This window comes from Pseudorca crassidens, chromosome 8, assembly GCF_039906515.1.
Source record: "Pseudorca crassidens isolate mPseCra1 chromosome 8, mPseCra1.hap1, whole genome shotgun sequence".
Lineage (NCBI taxonomy): Eukaryota > Metazoa > Chordata > Mammalia > Artiodactyla > Delphinidae > Pseudorca > Pseudorca crassidens.
In genome coordinates, this window is record NC_090303.1 from 83,629,787 (window position 1) to 83,647,572 (window position 17,786).

The 17,786-nt window shown below is 48.9% G+C and overlaps 1 pseudogene; it reads right to left on the reverse strand.

The window, feature by feature from the left end:
• Positions 1-10,283: 10,283 nt before the first annotated feature.
• On the reverse strand, positions 10,284-10,789 carry LOC137228726 (ADP-ribosylation factor 1 pseudogene; annotated as a pseudogene).
• Positions 10,790-17,786: the final 6,997 nt, after the last annotated feature.

Below are 17,786 nucleotides of genomic sequence, written 5' to 3' on the forward strand. Positions count from 1 at the left end.
CCAGCATTTACATCTTTTTAAGAAATATCCCCCAGTGATTATTTGACAGAGCCCTAAATGACAATGATCAAGGTCCAAATGGGCCACAGAACTGAACCTTCTGGAAACAAGGCCCCCAGCACTTTTGTTTTTTTGGCTGTGTTTGGTCTTCGTTGCTGCGTGCAGGCTTTCTCTAGTTGGGATGAGCACGGGCTACTCTTTGTTGCGGTGCACGGGCTTCTCATTGCGGTGGCTTCTCTTGTTGTAGAGCACGGGCTCTAGGCACGCGGGGCTTTAGTAGTTGTGGCTCGTGTGCTCTAGAGCACAGGATCAGTAGTTGTGGCACACGGGCTTAGTTGCTCGGCGACATGTGGGATCTTCCCGGACCAGGGCTCGAACCCGTGTCCCCTGCATTGGCATGAGATTCTTTTTTTTTTTTTTTGTAGTATGCCGGCCTCTCACTGTTGTGGCCTCTCACTGTTGTGGCCTCTCCCGTTGCGGAGCACAGCCTCCCGACGCGCAGGCTCAGAGGCCATGGCTCACGGGCGCAGCTGCTCCGCGGCAAGTGGGATCTTCCCGGACCGGGGCACGAACCCGCGTCCCCTGCATCGGCAGGCAGACTCTCAACCACTGCGCCACCAGGGAAGCCCCTGGCGTGCGATTCTTAACCACTGCGCCACCAGGGAAGCCCCCGGGTCCCCAGCTTTGCTTTCTGACCTATTGCTGACTCGGAGGACAGATGCCCAGCCTGTAGGGGAACTCTTGGCATTGACGCATCCTGCAAACCTCCCCAAGGTGACAGCTGCCTTTTTGGCAGAGGACCGGGGAGTCCTTAGCCCAGCCTCTAGGATTCCATCCTCTCCTCCTTGGGCCCCAGCACGGCTCTCGGGGCACAGCTCTCTCATGGGGCACAGCCCCCTCCTGGGGCACAGCCATGAGGCCCCACCGTGCCAGCATGGACAGGAAGGGCAGAAACTGTGCAATATGCCAGGCTCTGGGGAGAACCTCATCCTGGCTCTGCAGAAACACAGCGGGAGTCGGGGTGCTCTGAGCTGCAAACCTGAAAGCTGAGACCTGTCTGTCTCCATTAACTCATTCAGCAGACACATTTTGGGCACTTCCTTCTCCCCCAGCACTGCGGATGGGGAGGCAAAGACAAACACAGGAGCTTAGAGCCTGGTCCCTCATGCTTTGTCTCTCCTGAACGTCTCTCCACAAAACCTCCACCACAGCTCTGGGCTGGCAGCTTTCCCTCCTAATGTGCCAGTTTCTCTGAGATACAAGGTCTTGTCCAAAGCCCTTCCCTGCACACCCCTAATTCCATCCAGCTGTCAGAGAGGAGAAAGACAGGGAAAGAATAAGCGGCTGCGCAGTGAGGCTGACTTACCAGTGGACTCTGACAAAGGCCCAAGAGACCTGGATTGACTTTTTACATGTAGCGTATGTCTATTGAGGGCTTTTATGTGCTGAGCCCTAGGGATACAGGCATAAACAGGAAAATGGGTCCCTGCCCTGATGGAGCTTATGGTCTGGCAGGAGAACAAATTAGGTAAGTCATAACAATCTAATAATAAATTAGTAATAATAACAATATAGGTCATAACAATGAGATAAATAATAACAGTGTAATGAGGGTTAGGCTGAGAGAGGTGAAATTGCTGTGGCATAAAGCAAGGGTCTCAGCCAAACCTAGGGGTCAGGAGTCTGGGTCAGAAAAGGGCTCCCCAAAGAAGAGGAGAGTGAGAGCTGAAGGCTGAGCAGGGGATCTCCAGGTAGAGAAGGAGACAGAGTAACAGTGTTTTTGAAATTCCCAGGGCAAGAGAGAGGCTCTGGAACCTTGGAAATGTTATGCTTGTATGATTCTATTTATATAAAATGTTCAGAATTGACAAATCCATGGAGAAAGAAGGTATATTCGTGGTTGAGTGTGAGGGGGTTATAAAGAGACTGCTAACGGATTCAGGTTTCTTTCCGGGGCGATAAAAATGTTGCAAAATTAGGGGGCTTCCCTGGTGGCGCAGTGGTTAAGAATCCACCTGCCAATGCAGGGGACACAGGTTCGAGCCCTGGTCCGGGAAGATCCCACATGCCGTGGAAACTAGGCCCGTGCACCACAACTACTGAGCCAGTGCTCTAGAGCCCGCGAGCCACAACTACTGAGCCCGTGTGCCACAACTACGGAAGCCTGCGTGCCTAGAGCCCGTGCTCTGCAACAAGAGAAGCCACCACGATGAGAAGCCTCCGCCCCACAACAAAGAGTAGCCCCTGCTCACTGCAACTAGAGAAAGCCCGCATGCAGCAGCGAAGACCCAATGCAGCCAAAAATTAAATAAATGAATAAATAAATAAATTTATTTTTTAAAAAGAGAGTAGGGGCAGTATCTTACAAACAACCCAGTAATTGCACTTTTGGGCATTTATCCCAAAGAAATTAAACTTATGTTCAAAAACCCGAACAGGAATGTTCATAGCAGCTTTATTCCTAACAGTCAAAAACTTGAGACAACCCAGATGTCCTTTGATGGGTGAATGGATGAACCAACCACTGTGCATCCACACTGTAGAACGCTACTCAACAATACAAAGGAACGAACTAGTGACACAGGCAGAGACTCGCATAGATCTCCAGGGCATTATGCTGAGTGACAAAAATTCAGTCCCAAGAGATCACCTGCTGTATGATTCCATTTATATAATATTCTCAATATGACAAAAATCATAGAAAAGGAGAACAGATTAGTGGTTGCCAGGTGTTGGGGATGGAAAAAGGGAAGAAAGTGGGTGTGGCTTTGAAAGGGCAGCAGGAGTGATCCTTGTGGTGATGGAAATGTTTTGTATCTTGACTGTATCATCCTCAGTATCCTGGTTGTGATACCGACTATGGTTTGTAAGATGTTACCATTGGGGGAAACTGGGTAAAGGTACAGAAATCCTTCTGTATCATCTCTTACAACTCCATGTGAATCTACAGTCATCTAAGAACGAAAAGTTTACTTTAAGACATACATTTTAAAAAGGTGACACACTGTATGATTCCATTTATATAGCACAGCTGAAATGACAAAATTATAAAATGAACAGATTGCCAGGTGCCAGGGTTTGGAGGGCGGGTGGAGGAAGGGCTGTAGCTTTTAAAGTTTAGCAGAAAGGATCCTTGTGATGGAGCTGTTCTGTATCTTGAGTGTGGTGATCCCACAAATCTACACATGGAATAAAACTGCTTAGAATTAATATACACACACATGCACAAATGAGTACATGTAAAACTGGTGAAATCTGAGCAAGACCAATGGATTGCATGAATGTCAATTTCCTTGTGATCTGGTACCATAAGATGTTATCATTGGGTATAAGGGGTCTCTCTGTATTATTTCCTACAGCTGTATGTGAATGTACAATTATCACAAAATAAAATATTTTTTAAATTACAATCAAATAAATTATATTTTAAAAGACAAACATGGACTTCCCTGGTGGCACAGCGGTTAAGAATCTGCTTGCCAATGCAGGGGACACGGGTTTGATCCCTGGTCCGGGAAGATCCTACATGCCACGGAACAACTAAGCCCGTCAGCCACAACTACTGAGCCTGCACTCTAGAGCACGTGAGCCACAACTACTGAGCCCACGTGCTGCAACTACTGAAGCCCGTGCGCCTAGAGCCCATGTTCCGCGACGAAGAGTAGCCCCCACTCACCGCAACTAGAGAAAGCCCGCGCGCAGCAACGAAGACCCAACGCAGCCAATAAATAAATAAATAAAAGATAAACACTAAAAACCCATCACTTCCTAATGATTTCACTCCATCTCACTACTACTCTGCTCTTAAGGATATTACTTCTGTGGTATCTATGTGGTGGCTAAGTGATGTCTTGGTAGCTTGAAATGGGCCACAGTGGGAGTATTTATACCATGAGAATCAGCAAACACTACAGATCAGGGCTTTCCCCATCCCCTGTTGGAGCCTGTTGTAAGACATCTCCCAGCACACCGCTGGGCTGGCCGACTTATCAGAGTCTGAGGGGGTGGAGTAGTCTTTGTGGAGGACAGAAGCAGGAGCTGACTGGAGGCACAGACTAGTGAGACTTCTGGGCGCCGTTGTGGGTCCAGCTGAAGGTAGAGACCGGGACTTTACGGGGCCCCAGCCTGCCCAGCATTATGGAAAGTCGTTGGGTGCATTTGTTGAGGGTTGGATTTTTGCCAGTTGCTTTCAAGGGAAGGGCAAGGGAGAGAAGGATTTTAAGATATAGACAACTAGTGCTTGGAGCTGGAGTATGGAATCTGAGCTGGGAAGGGAGGCATGTGAAGGCAGTGGGGACTGGGGGATGGGGACAGTGTGGAGGCATCCTGGGCCGGCGGTCTCGAAGGACCTGATGAGCAGGGTGTTATGGGCGACCAAGCAGGTGAGCCGAAAGAGTGGGGCTGCAGTCAGGGGGCGCAATGACTGCAGGTGTTATCTCAGGGGGCAGGGTCCTGGGCACAACTAAAGCCCACAGCATGGGCTGCAACGGAAGAGAGGGCCCTGAGGATGAGACGCCAAGGATGTGAGAGGCTGGCTGGACAGGTCATTTCCACGGAGGCTGGTGTCTCCAGGGATTATGGCAGGACTTGGAGCAGAGAAAACATCAGAAGAGGGAAAAGTGAAAATGCAGAGGGAGGGAGGGAGAAAAGGACCCAAGAGAAAAAAGCCTGTTCTTCAGGGAGGCCAGAAAGGGAGACTCATGTGTAAAGCTGGAGGATGTTTGGGGGCATCATTTAATGATATTAAACGTCTCTATTTTAATCAAAAAGGCTAAAAGGCTTAATTGAGAATCTAAATTACCCCAGGGACCAAACTAAATTCCTGCCTTTGCACTTCTTAAATTGTCATAAAAGTCTGAAATTATCAGAGTGCATCCCAAATTACAGGACAAAGGGTAACCAAGAAAATAAAGAGTGGCCGGGACCACCCTCCTATTGCCCTGGGACCAGCCCTGCCGGGAGCTGACCACAGCTCCCAGACATGAGTGTCTACTCGCTGGGCTAGTCTGAGGGAGGAGGCTTCAAAGGGGACATCAACCAGAAGGCGGGAGCTGGGGCCAGATCTCAACTAGACAAGTCTGACTTCTCCCAGGACCCAAACGGGGACCCAGGAAAAGCTCCGCTCAAGCTCCGGGAGTGAAAGCATGGTGGGAAGTTCTGTCGAGTTGCAGAAACCATATCTTTCTTACTCATGTTTATAGTGCCTGGTCCAGTGTCTTGCACATAGTATGTCAGCAGGTGCTCAGTCAGTGTTTATAGAATTAAGGAAATTTTATTTAAAAAGAGAGAGAGAGTTTCAATCGATGGATTGGGAATGTGATGTGTTTCCCAGCCAGCCAGATTTTAAATTTAAGATGGGAAAGGGAAGGAGATATTAGCATAACTAACTCTTCACTAGTGGACTTCCAGCTCTCCGTGAAAGGTTTTCTTGTCGGTGGAGAAAAGGTGGGAAGAGCCTTTCTTCTTTCTTCTTTCCTTTCCTTTCTTCTCAATTACCCCAAGGGGCACCGGTCAGTTCGGCGAGCCGTGCTTGTGTCACCTCTCAGTTAACCCCTCAGCTAGGTGTGCAGGGCACTGAACTGTGCACTTTCCAAGGACCCAAGCCCGTTTCAACTTCACCACAGCCCTTGGAGGCAGGGATGCTGTTATGTCCACTGTATCAACCAGGACCTTCAGGTTCAGAGAGGCCCCTGGATGATGCCACTGGCCAAGGGTGGGCCTGGGACACCAACCCACCTTCTGCCCTCAAAGCCTGAACCCATCACCCCACACCTGCCCCCCCACACACACCTGCCCCCCCATGGACCCTGAAACTGAAGCAACAGCAAGAGGCCCTCTTCTCACTGACTCAGAGCTCGCTCCCTGTGACCCCTTTGGACAAACACCTGCCCCATCTTGTCCCAGAACTTGCGCCAAATCACGTTCTTGTTCTACAGGTAGAGGCAGGAGATGGAAACATCCGGATTCCGCTGCCAAAAGAACTTCAACCTGGGGGCAAGGGAGGGGTGGAGGGAGGAGAGAAGTATAGGAAATGACTCAAAAAGAGCTGAACTTGGAAAAACGGCAGAAAAATCTCTCCGGTGCCACAGAGAAGTAGATTTTTTAACGAAGCTGTGCTAAAGGACTGAAAAATTGCTTATGAGCAGAGGGCAGCGGCCTAGGGAGCAGTTTGACCTGACAGGGCAGACAGAAGAACTGCCGGGTAGGCAGTGAGAGAGTGGCGTGGACATACATACACTACCAAACGTAAAACAGATAGCTAGTGGGAAGCAGCTGCATAGCACAGGGAGATCAGCCTGGTGCTTTGTGACCACCTAGAGGGGTGGGATAGGGAGGGTGGGAGGGAGGGAGACGCAAGCGGAAAGAGATATGGGAACATATGTGTATGTATAACTGATTCACTTTGTTATAAAGCAGAAACTAACACACCACTGTAAAGCAATTATACTCCAATAAAGATGTTTAAAAAAAAGAATAACAGTCTTGGGGCTCCTGAATTCACCTGTGGGCCCCATTGTCTGGGGAGTCAGAGTAGAGTGACAACAGCCTGATGGCAGTTCGGGACTGGAGGGAGGGGAAGGGCGGAAGGTATTCATTCATTTGTACATGAGTCCAGAAGCCTCCCTCTCTTTCCTGGGAGGAAGTGCTATTTCTTTCCCATTTGGCTGGCCCTTTGGCACACAAAGCCGTCTCTGCACTTACTCACTCGTCTGGACTGGGGATCAGGTAACTTCATGAATTATTTTTGTCGATGTGGATGTTGTCGCCAAGGAGTGTTTGCTTTTTAACTGAGTTTGGGGATTTAGAAAGGAGTGAGTATGGGGTTCTATTTCATTTGGGTTTTACCTGTGGCCTTGCTCCTGGGCAGCCAGGGAGTCCTGTGGCCTGTGGTTTTCCCCGGCAGCTCCCCTTGGCCATCAGAGGGGCTGCAGGAGGCAGAGGAAGCCTGGCCTTGACATGGCGGCCACAGGAACCCACCCACAGGCAAGGGCCTCCCCTGCTGCACGGGCTCCCCTGCGGAGTCAGCCTCCTCCACACACCCCAGCCTCCATGCCTCTCTCTGCTTCTCCCCCAGCTTGCACAGGAGCACGGGATGGGGCCGTGTCCCCAGGTGCGCTCACAGAAAGGACCCGGCAGCTCCCGGCGCCCGCCTCGGCTGTGTGGAGAGACGGAGGGCCAAGGAGCGGTGGCACAGAGGGAACCAAGGCCCCGTTCTCAGGTGCCTGTCCTTTCCCCCCGCTGCCTCCTTTTTGTCTCACCCAGTGCTCCTACGGTGGGGGACGCTATAGGAGTCCCCAGCAGCCCCGCCTGGCCCCGCAGCAGTTTGACTCTCCCGTTTGCAGGGGCTGCTCCACATTGAGGAGGGGAAGGCGGCCGCTGGCCCAGCTGAGGGTCAAGCGGGTGATTGAGGCTTGAGGCGCCCAGGCGCCCTACACTGACTTTTCTGGGAGCCAGGAGATCCCAGTACTGTCTGAGCCCTCATGGTTTACTTTCTCAAGTCTTTTCCTTATCACAATGACACATGCTCATTGTAGAAAATATGAAAAATGCAGAAAACTATAAAGATGTTGAAAAACGATTACTAAGCGTCCATTCCCTTGGAAGCAACCACTAGTAAAACGTCAGCGTGTCGTCTTCCAATCTTCTCTGCTGTTTCTTCTCCTTCACGTGGTTGAGCTCATACTGTACTCCTAATTTTGTGCAGTGCTTGTTTCTCTTAACAGTAGGTGATAAGCCATTCTCGATGACATTAAACATTTCGTAATGTTATTTTAAAGGCCAGCTGTGACGGTTCATTTACTTCCATGTGTCCGCTTGACCGGCCATGGGTGCCCAGGTTAAACGTTATGTCTGTGTGTGTCTGTGAAGGTGTTTCTGGATGAGGTTAGCGTTCGAATCAGCGGACTCAGTAAAGGACATGAATAGAACAAAAAGTGGAAGAAAGAGGAATTTGACCCTGTTTTCTGCCTTACTACTTGAGCTGGAGCATCTCATTTCATCTTCTTCTGCCCTCAGACTGGGATTTACACCAGTGGCTCCCCTGGGTCTCAGGCCTTCGGACTCGGACTAAATTACACCACTAGCTTTCCTGGGTCTCCACCTTGCAGACTACAGACTGTGGGGCTTCTCAGCCTCCATCATCACATGAGCCAATTCTCCATCATATATCTTGATGACAGATAGATAGATAGATCAATCGATCCATCTCTTGTCTGGAGAACCCTGACTAATGCAAAAGCTGTCACTGAGCCACCTCATATATAAGAAAGGAGAAATACTTTCCACCTCTCCATGGATGGATTAGCAAAGAATTTGCAGCCACCTTTAATCCACCACAGCAGGTGTGTGAATGCTATGGTGCACCACTGTGTTCACCAGAGAAACAGAACCAATAGGAGATACAGATATAGATACAAATACAGTTATAGATCTCATTTACAATTACTATAAGGAATTGGCTCATACAATTATGGGGGTGAGAAGTCCAAGATCTGAAGTTAGCATGCTGGAGACCCAGTGGTGTAAGTTCCAGTCCTGGTCTGAGTCTGAAGGCAGAAGTCTGATGCCCCAGCTCAGAGACAGTCAGGCAGAGAGAAAGAATCCTTTACTACGCAACATTTTATTTTATTCCCACTTTCAACAGATTGGATGAGGTCCACCCCCACTGGGGAGGGCAATCTGCTTTACTCAGTCTACTTGGATTCAAACGTTAATCTCATGCAGAAACACCACACTCACAGACACACCCAGAATAATAGATAAATAAATATCTGGGCACCCCGCGAGTGAGTCAAGCTGACACGTAAAATGAAGCATCAGTCATCCAGCGCCTCCTTCCAGATGAAGGCATTTGTTTCCCTGCTGGCAGTGTTGGCTGCTCACAGCTGGGTGTCTCCGCAGAAACAGTCCTCTCCCAAAGTTCCACCCCCCTCAAAGCACAGCTCCCTCCCAAAGCACAGCTGGTCATGTGAGGGGTTCCAGAGCCCAGCCCCCTTACCTCTATTTGGGACAACTCTGAAGAGCCATCCCAGCTTTAGATCTCCTCATGGGATCAGCTGGTGACTCTGTTGTGATTACATCACAGTTCAACTCTCCTGCTGCCCAATCCTCTTCCCTCACTCCCTGACAGATGCTGCTCTCAAAGTCCTCCCTAATAACCAGACACAGATCTCTGCCTCAGAGTGTTTCCCACCAACCTGACCTAGTCAGAGAAAGAGGAGGCCGAGCTCTGACTGGGGCAAGTAGCCATGCAGGCAGACTCTGAAATAAAATCAGAGCCTTCTGCAGGCAGTGGGATTTGTGACGCTGCAATCTGAGGGAGAAGTCGAGGCCCGGGGTGGAGTGGGTAGAATGAGAGGATCAGGAAACAGGTGAAAACAGAGTAAACATTGACCTAACCAATCCGCTAATGTTAATCACTTAGGCTGTCTCCAATGTTCACTGTTCTAAATAAAAAGCATTGCAATACATGCCTTGATTCCTAAGTTCTTTTGTTCACAGTTCTGATCACTTTCTTAGCACAGATTTTGAACAATTATGAATGAAAGACTGTAAGTTTTTTGGAGGCTACCAGAACTTTCCAAGACCCCTATTCACACTGCATTTACACAGCATTCTCCTTCAGCCAAACTCCTAAGAGACCTGATTTAGGGAAGGTCATTGACTCAGCTGGAGAATTAATTATTCATCTGAACTGGTCTGTGCAAAAGGCTCCAGAGAGCCAACAAGAATAAATTGAAATGCTATTAGAACAGGTGAATTTAATAAAGTGTCTGCATGCAAAATTCAATAGCTTCCTCATCAACTACCAATAACCAATTAGAAAATACAATGAGGGTGGGTGGATGGGAGGGTGGAGAACATAGTCAAAAAACAATTAACAGTAACAAAAATACCCAGGATTGATTTTACCAACAAGTGTGGGAAACAGGAAAACTAGATCTTAAAAATGTACAAACTTTTCTAACACACATGAAATAATTAATTAGACAGAAAGGCATGGCATATTCCTAGGAAAAATGAATGTACTGTAGGGTTAAACTGTAAAAAAAGTGAATGTACTGGAGGGTTAAACTATAGATTAAACACAGTTCAGTCAAAAGTCCAAAGGGGTTTGTCATTTTCTTGTTAAACATGCCACAGTTGTACTAAAGTTTACTCAGAAGAAATACATATGCAAGAGTAGCTAAGAAAAAACTTGAAGAGGAATGAAAAGGAATTTTGCTCCAAAATAATCAAATGCTATGCAGCCATGAAAAAGAATGGAATATTTCCAAGAGATGTCATAGGCCCTGTTTGTTAGCAAACATGAGGAGAATGGCGTCCCTGAGCTCGTCTTCTGCCAGCATCCTCATGAGCTCCTCTTGGGCCTCATTCACACGCTCTCTGTCGTTGCTGTCAACCACGAAGATGAGGGCTTGTGTGTTCTGGAAGTAGTGGCGCCACAGAGGCCGGATCTTGTCCTGGCCACCCACACAGTGAAGCTGATGTTCTTGTATTCCACAGTCTCCACGTTGAAGCCTGTAGTGGGAATGGTGGTCACGATTTCACCCAGCTTCAGTTTGTACAGGATGGTGGTCTTTCCCGCAGCATCTAGGCCCACCATGAGAATGCTCGTTTCTTTTATGCTAAAAAGGCCCTTGAAGAGGTTTGCAAAGATATGCCCCACGCCGTAGACCCGTGGGAGCAACTCTGGCCAGAGAAACCCTGGTCGGCCGCAGCGCAGCTGCTGCTGCGAGGCAGGTGCTGGTTTCGCTCTGCGAGAAGTTTTAAAATGTTTCACTGCCATCCAAAGACCACGTGAGGATGAAAATGCCCTTCCTTTTCTTACGTAATGTGAAAAAGAGAAACCTTTCTTTACCCTAAAAACACTTGGTGTACCTGGCAAAAAGCGGGTTCAAATAAAAGTTCCATAAAAGGCCCCAGAGATAGAGCCCTGGGCCAAGTCGGAGCCCTGCCCTGGTCCTAGCTCAGCGGCCAAGGGATCCTAGGAGTATCATCCTGTTTCCATCAGCTGTGAGACAGGGTGGGAACAATTGCCCCTCAATGATCTAAGCCAGGATTGTTATGAAGATCACCTGAGATGACAGGAAAGCCCTGCCCAGCCAGTCTTCATAAGAAAGGAGCAATGTCCAAACCCAGAGGCCCCCAAGGAGGCACCACGATCACAATGCTGCAAAACTGGATTGAAAACCTGTCACAGCCAGACCACCTTCCCTCAGGTAAGCTTCATCCACTTCTCAAATGACCGGGCTGTCGCCACCCTGCCTGGGAAAGGTCAGGAAGGGAAATGAGAAGGGGAGAGATGTTTTTCTTCATTCTGTCTCTCCCATCCTGAGAAAAGCTTCAAGCCAGGAGGGGATGGAGGAGCCCACCATCCCTCCCCCTACTCACCCCTATGGGTCTTGGCTCCCGTTTCCCATGGGGTGGACGGCCCCAGGAACCCCAGGCTGAAGTTGATTGGCAGCCCCTCAGCCCTGCCTTTGCCCACACTCCGCTATTTTGATCCAGAGGCCATGGCTGTGGCTCTGACTCTCTAGGCCACAACATCGCGGAGCTGGTGACAGGCAGGGCAAAGGAAGCCCACACTCCTTCAGGGAACTGTCTTTTTTTGTTTGTTTTTTTTTGTTTTTTTTTTGCGGTACGCGGGCCTCTCACTGTTGTGGCCTCTCCCGCCGCGGAGAAACAGGCTCCGGATGCGCAGGCTCAGCGGCCATGGCTCACGGGCCCAGCTGCTTCGCGGCATGTGGGATCCTCCCGGACCGGGGCACGAACCCGCGTCCCCTGCATCGGCAGGCGGACTCTCAACCACTGCGCCACCAGGGAAGCCCAGGGAACAGTCTTTTGTGCAAAGGGGGAAACAGGCCCTGAGGGGGGCAGGCCAGGTGGCAGCGGAGATCAGATGAGGACAGAGCACTGGCCCAGGTGTCAGAAGACCTGGGCTTGTATCCCAGCCTCATCCCGTGCCATCTTCCTTGTCTGGACCTCAATTTGCCATGTCTCTGAAAGAGATCGTGGTCTCTGACCCGCGTAACACATAAGTGTAATGTCGGATCTTAAGAAACGGCACTGCGAAACAGAGGAAAGCTTCAAGTGAGCTTTATTAGGGAGCGCTCCCGGGCGAGGTTCACTGATCCGAGAGAAAGGGGCCAGAGAAGTCGCACCTGGGCGAGGATTGGGCAAGATTTTATAGGGGAAGAAGGGAAAGGGGTGTGGTGAATCTGGGAGGGCGTAGGGTATTCCTTATTTGGTGGTCTTTTCGGGTATCCTGGGGGACCGTTGGTCCCGCCCCTCGAAAGGCAGGAAGGCTGGGCGGGTTCAAAGTCTCCAGGGTAGTTTCTGGAACTGGGTGGTCCGGAGAGTTTCGGTCTGACGCAACCTGTGAATCTGATTGTGTTCCCCTGCCTCGGGCCAGTTGGCCTTACATCCCGACATCTTTGGTGTAATGGGGTGGCGTTCTGATCTCTGGCTACTTCTTGCTGAATGGGGGCATCGAAAGGGGAGTCGGGCGACCAGAGGTCCGAGGCTTAGGGGAGGCCAGTGGGGGGGTTCTGTCGGAAGCAAGGTGTAAGGGCCGAGGAGCATTTGGGTTGTGGCCACCCGAGAGACTTCCTCCATGCGCCTGCGAAGGAACCTAAGAAAACAGGGAGCAAGCATGAGCAAGATACAGATGATTGGTGTTAAGATGATTGGCCTAAGATTGGTGTTAGCCAGGTATAGAGGGTGGATCGCCACCAGTCGGGAATTGGGGAGGCAGACTGTTGGTGTTTGCGTTGGAGTTCTTCTCTTAAGCGATGGAGGGTTTTACGTTGTCTTCAACGAGTCCTGTTTCATTGATGTAATAGCCGCATTCCTCCTGTAGGAAGAGGCAGGTACCTCCTTTGTCGGCCGTCAGGAGATCCAGGGCTCGTCGATTTTGGACGGCAACTCGGGCTACTGAGGTGATCTGGCGCTGGAGAGAGGAGATGGAGCCGGCGGAGGCTTCAATGGCTAGCTGGAGTTTATGTTCTAAGTCGCGGGATGTTGAAACACTATGTGTTAGAGCTCCCCCGCGCCCCGCCGAGGCCTGCAGCGACCAGGGCGGAGGCGAGAGAGATGCCTGCGACCAGAGGAAGAAAGATGGCTCTTTTTCGTCAGGTAAAGGGCGGCATGATTAGCAAAGAAAATTCGGCTTGGCTATACAGTGTGAGTTGTGGGACGAGAGTAACAGGGATACATGGGAAGGGGGAGGAAGAATTGATCTCTTTTGTGAGGGAACCATTGCACCACAAAAACATGCCTGGTGGTGCTTCAACTGATGTGTTTACCGTGAGGGATGAGTTGCAAAGAAACCCAGTATCAGCTAGATTTGGGCGGCTGCCGTAACAGATGGTGAGAGTTTTTCAATCAAGGAGGCAGGAGGGAAATCGGGTTAAGGCGAGGGGAGAGATCAAGAGAAATAGCTGGGTTTTCAATGAACAGCAGGTGGAACTCCTGGATGTGGGAGGGGCCCAGGAGGGAGAGAGACTTGTGGCCTAGGAGGTCGGCCAGCCGGTGGGAGGAAAACACGGTTAGTGGGTGGGCCAGAGTCAGTTTGAGTGTTTGTGTGGTCCGAAGGCATGGTTGCCATCCCCGAATGGTTGGCTCTAGCTGTTTGGAGAGGTAAGCCACGGGGCGGTAGGAAGGCCCTACAGGCCGGGCAAGGAGTCCAGTGGCTATTCCAGCTCGTTCATCCACAAAAAGGTGAAAAGGTCGGTTTGGGTTGGGCAGAGAAAGGGGAGAAGATATCAGAGCGTTAAGGAGGGTGAGAAAGGCCTGTCGGAACGGCGGAAGGAGAGGTGAGGGGTCCTTGAGGGGTTTCTTTAGCGGCTAGATATAAGGGTTTAGCGAGGAGAGCAAAGTTAGGGACCCAGTGCCGGAAAAATCCTATAAGGCCCAAAAAGGAGAGAATTTGTTCCGCTATTTCCGGAGGCTGGAGTTCACGGGTAATCCGGGTGCGGTCGGCTGTTAGACCTTTTGTGTTAGGGGTAAGGTGGAACCCCGGGTAGGTTACAGAAGATACAGATAACTGAGCCTTGGCTGGGGAGACCCGATAACCGCGAGAGCCAAGGTAATTGAGGAGATCTGCAGTATGTTGTCTTGAGAGGCTGAGAGATGGGCTACAAAGGAGGAGGTCATCTACATATTGAAGGAGTGTGCTGGGGGTAAGGGAGCAGGAAGTGAGGTCCCGTGCCAGCGCCTGACCGAAGAGGCGAGGACTGTCGTGGAAGCCCTGGGGAAGAACTGTCCAGGTGAGCTGACTGGAAGTATGAGTATCCGGATCCGTCCAGGTAAAGGCAAAGAGGAAATAGGAGTCGGGATGTAGGGGGATAGTGAAAAAGGCATCTTTGAGATCCAGAACCGTAAAGTGGGCTGTGGATGGGGGGATATGGGAGAGCAAGGTGTATGGGTTTGGTACTACTGGGTGGAGAGGAATTATGGCCTCATTGATTAGTCGGAGGTCCTGGACCAGGCGATAATCCCCAGAGGCCTTGCAGACAGGCAGGATGGGGGTGCTGCAGGGAGAGTCCGTGGGGATAAGGAGTCCCTGGTTTAGGAGTCTGGTGATGATCGGTTGTAGGCCCCTAAGGTGAGTCTCAGAGATAGGAAATTGGGGCCTTGATGGAAATCTGGAGGGGTCCTTTAGGCGGATGAAGACAGGGGAATGGTGTATTGCTATTATGGGCTTAGAAGTATCCCAGACTTGGGGATTGATTGGGTTCAGTGTGATTGGAAGAGGGGGATAGGAGGGGGAGGGTTCTAGAGACAGGCTGAGAAGAGGAAGCAGGAGTTGGGAGGAGGGGACCTTAGGGTCAAGTCTAACCAGCTGGAGGGAGGCCCCTAAGTGGAAAAGGACATCTCGGCCTAGCAAGGGAACTGGGCAGGGTGGTATGACTAAGAAGGAATGAGTAAAAGGGAGTCCTTCGATATGACATGGGAGTGGACCGGTCTGGAGTGGGAAGGATGATTTGCCATCAATACCCATGACCGAGATCTGGGAAGGAGAAACTGGCCCGGAATAGGTAGGCAGGACCGAATAGGTAGCCCCCGTGTCCACCAGAAATGAGATGGACTTACCTGCTACCTGTAGCGTTACCCTGGGCTCGGCGAGGGTGATGGGGGTCTTCGAGTCCAGGCGCCGTCAGTCATCAGCCAATCCCAGCAGCTCGAGTGGTAATGCCGTTGGGTCAGCCTGCCCCCCGCGTGGAGACGCTGAGGGAGGGCCAGCGTCTTCTCGTCTTATTGTGTTATCCCCGCCTCTTCACGGGGAGGTCAATTTCACTGATTAAAAGTAAGAGACAGTAAAACCCTCGTGTGGCCATTCATACAAGTCCTTATGTAGAGAACAAGTGATTATGCTACCTTTCCACGGTCAAGATACCGCGGCTTTTTAACGATTGTCACTGGGCAGGCAGTGCCTCTAATACTGGTTATGCTAGAGGTGATGTTTTTGGTAAACAGGCGGGGTTTGTGTTTGCCGAGTTCCTTTTACTTTTTTTAATCTTTCCTTGGTGCACACCTGTGTTGGGTTAACAGTATGTTTAATAAATAGTTTAGTGTTGGGTTATATTTATTGGCTGTTAACTATCAGTATATTATCAGTCACTGATATAAGCTTGTGCGAGGAGAAAATTTTTCTTGTTACTCATGTTAACAGTATTTCTTCTATAATTAAATAGATTAGTCCAATAGTCAGGCTAGGAGTTATTTTATTTATTGTTGAAATTAAAACTTATTTTTGTTGTTGAGCTTGAACGCTTTAATTGGTGGCTGCTTTTAGGCCAACTATGGTTTAAGTTTTATATTACTCTCTAGTAAAGGTTGTATCCATTTCTAAAAAGCTGTACCTTTTTAGACTAACAATTAAACATACGTTGAAACTTGATATGGTTTTTAGTATTGTTTAATGTTGAACTGAAATTCCTTTCTTGGACAACCAGCTATCACCAGGCTCGTTAGGCTTTTCACCTCTACTTACAAGTCTTCTCACTATTTTGCCACATAGATGAGTTTGTTCTAGTTACTGCTTATAAGTAGCTCGTCTGGTTTCGGGTAATTTAACTTAAGGTCTCTTTGCTAAATTATTACTAGTTAAGTCATTATGCAAAAGGTACAAGGGGTAAGCTTTGCTTTTTTCTACTTTTAATAATTCTTTCATCTTTCCCTTACGGTACTTTCTCTATAGCGCCATTGATATTTAAATTTCTATCTCCTATACTTTAAATGTGTGGTAAATGTTTTATTTGATTAACTTATAGTAGTAGTGATGGGGAGGGGTATGGGCTAGATATAGTTCAAGATGTGCACAAGTTGTGAAATCTTCTAGGTGTAAACTAGATGCTTTATTTAAGCTACATCTTGTTTATCCAAGCACACCTTCCGGTATACTTACCTTGTTACGACTTGTCTCCTCTTGTACGCTTGCTTAGCATGGGTTAGTGATCTGGGGCTTTTCTATGGTACTTGAGGAGGGTGACGGGTGGTGTGTGCATGCTTCATGGCCTTATTCAATTAAGCATTCTATTCTTAATTTACTGCTAAATCCTCCTTTAGTTTTTAGGTTTCATAAAAACTTTCGTGTGGGTTTAAGGGGTGTTCTTATTATAGAAAATGTAGCCCATTTCTTCCCAATCCATAGGTTACACCTTGACCTAACGTTTTTATGTGCAATAGTTGTGCTTACTTTCGTTCCTTTTTCAGGGTTTGCTGAAGATGGCGGTATATAGACTGAAGTAGCAAGGATTGGTGAGGTTGATCGTGGTTTATCGTTTACAGAACAGGCTCCTCTAGAGGGATATGAAGCACCGCCAAGTCCTTTGAGTTTTGGGCTGTTGCCGATAGGACTCTGGCGAATAGTCTTGTTTTAGGACTATTTAAGTTTACGACTAAGCATAGTGGGGTATCTAATCCCAGTTTGGGTCTTAGTTGTCGTGTACTCAGTTTATGGTAAAGTTACTTTCGTAGTTTAACTTAATTTTAATTATGGCTTTTTACAGCTTAATTAAGGTTTGGCTTTATTTTTGTATTGCTCCTTGACACTCTTTATGCCGGGTGTCTATTAATTTGGGTCAATCGTATGACCGCGGTGCCTGGCACGAAATTTACCAACCCTAGTTAGCATGGCTAGGTCAAACTTTCGTTCATAGCCTAATTCTTGTCACTGCTGTATCCCGTGGGGGTGTGGCTAAGCAAGGCGTTATGAGCTACTAGCGTAGTGTGCTTGATACCCGCTCCTTTTAGTCTTTAATGATTTGGAGGGCATTCTCACTGGGATGCGGATGCTTGCATGTGTAAGTCTGCTAAGAACTAATAGAAAGGCTAGGACCAAACCTTTGTGTTGATGGGGCAGTAATGCCCATCTAGACATTTTCAGTGTCTTGCTTTATAAAAATTTAAGCTACATTAACCCGTGGAGTAGAAAATTATTTGTATAATTTCATTATGGGGCTTGTGTCAGATTTAGTATTGATTTATTTTAAAAAGTGCGCGTAGATCTAGGGACGAAGCAGTGTAGGAGGGTGGTGAATATTAAAGCAGACGATCAGTTTTGTGAGGGGTAAGGGGAGTTTAAACCCCTATGAGATAGAGTTTTTTGAGCCCGGGGGGAATAATAGAGCACTATGTCCTGTAACCATTAATTAAATAACACCTGTTGGTTGTGCTAGTCCAATCAAAAATACACACAGGTCCAGCTACAATTTATCTGACTGTGACAGGGCCTTTCTAAGGTCATAGCTGAGTCGATGCAGGCCCCCCCCCCAAAAAAT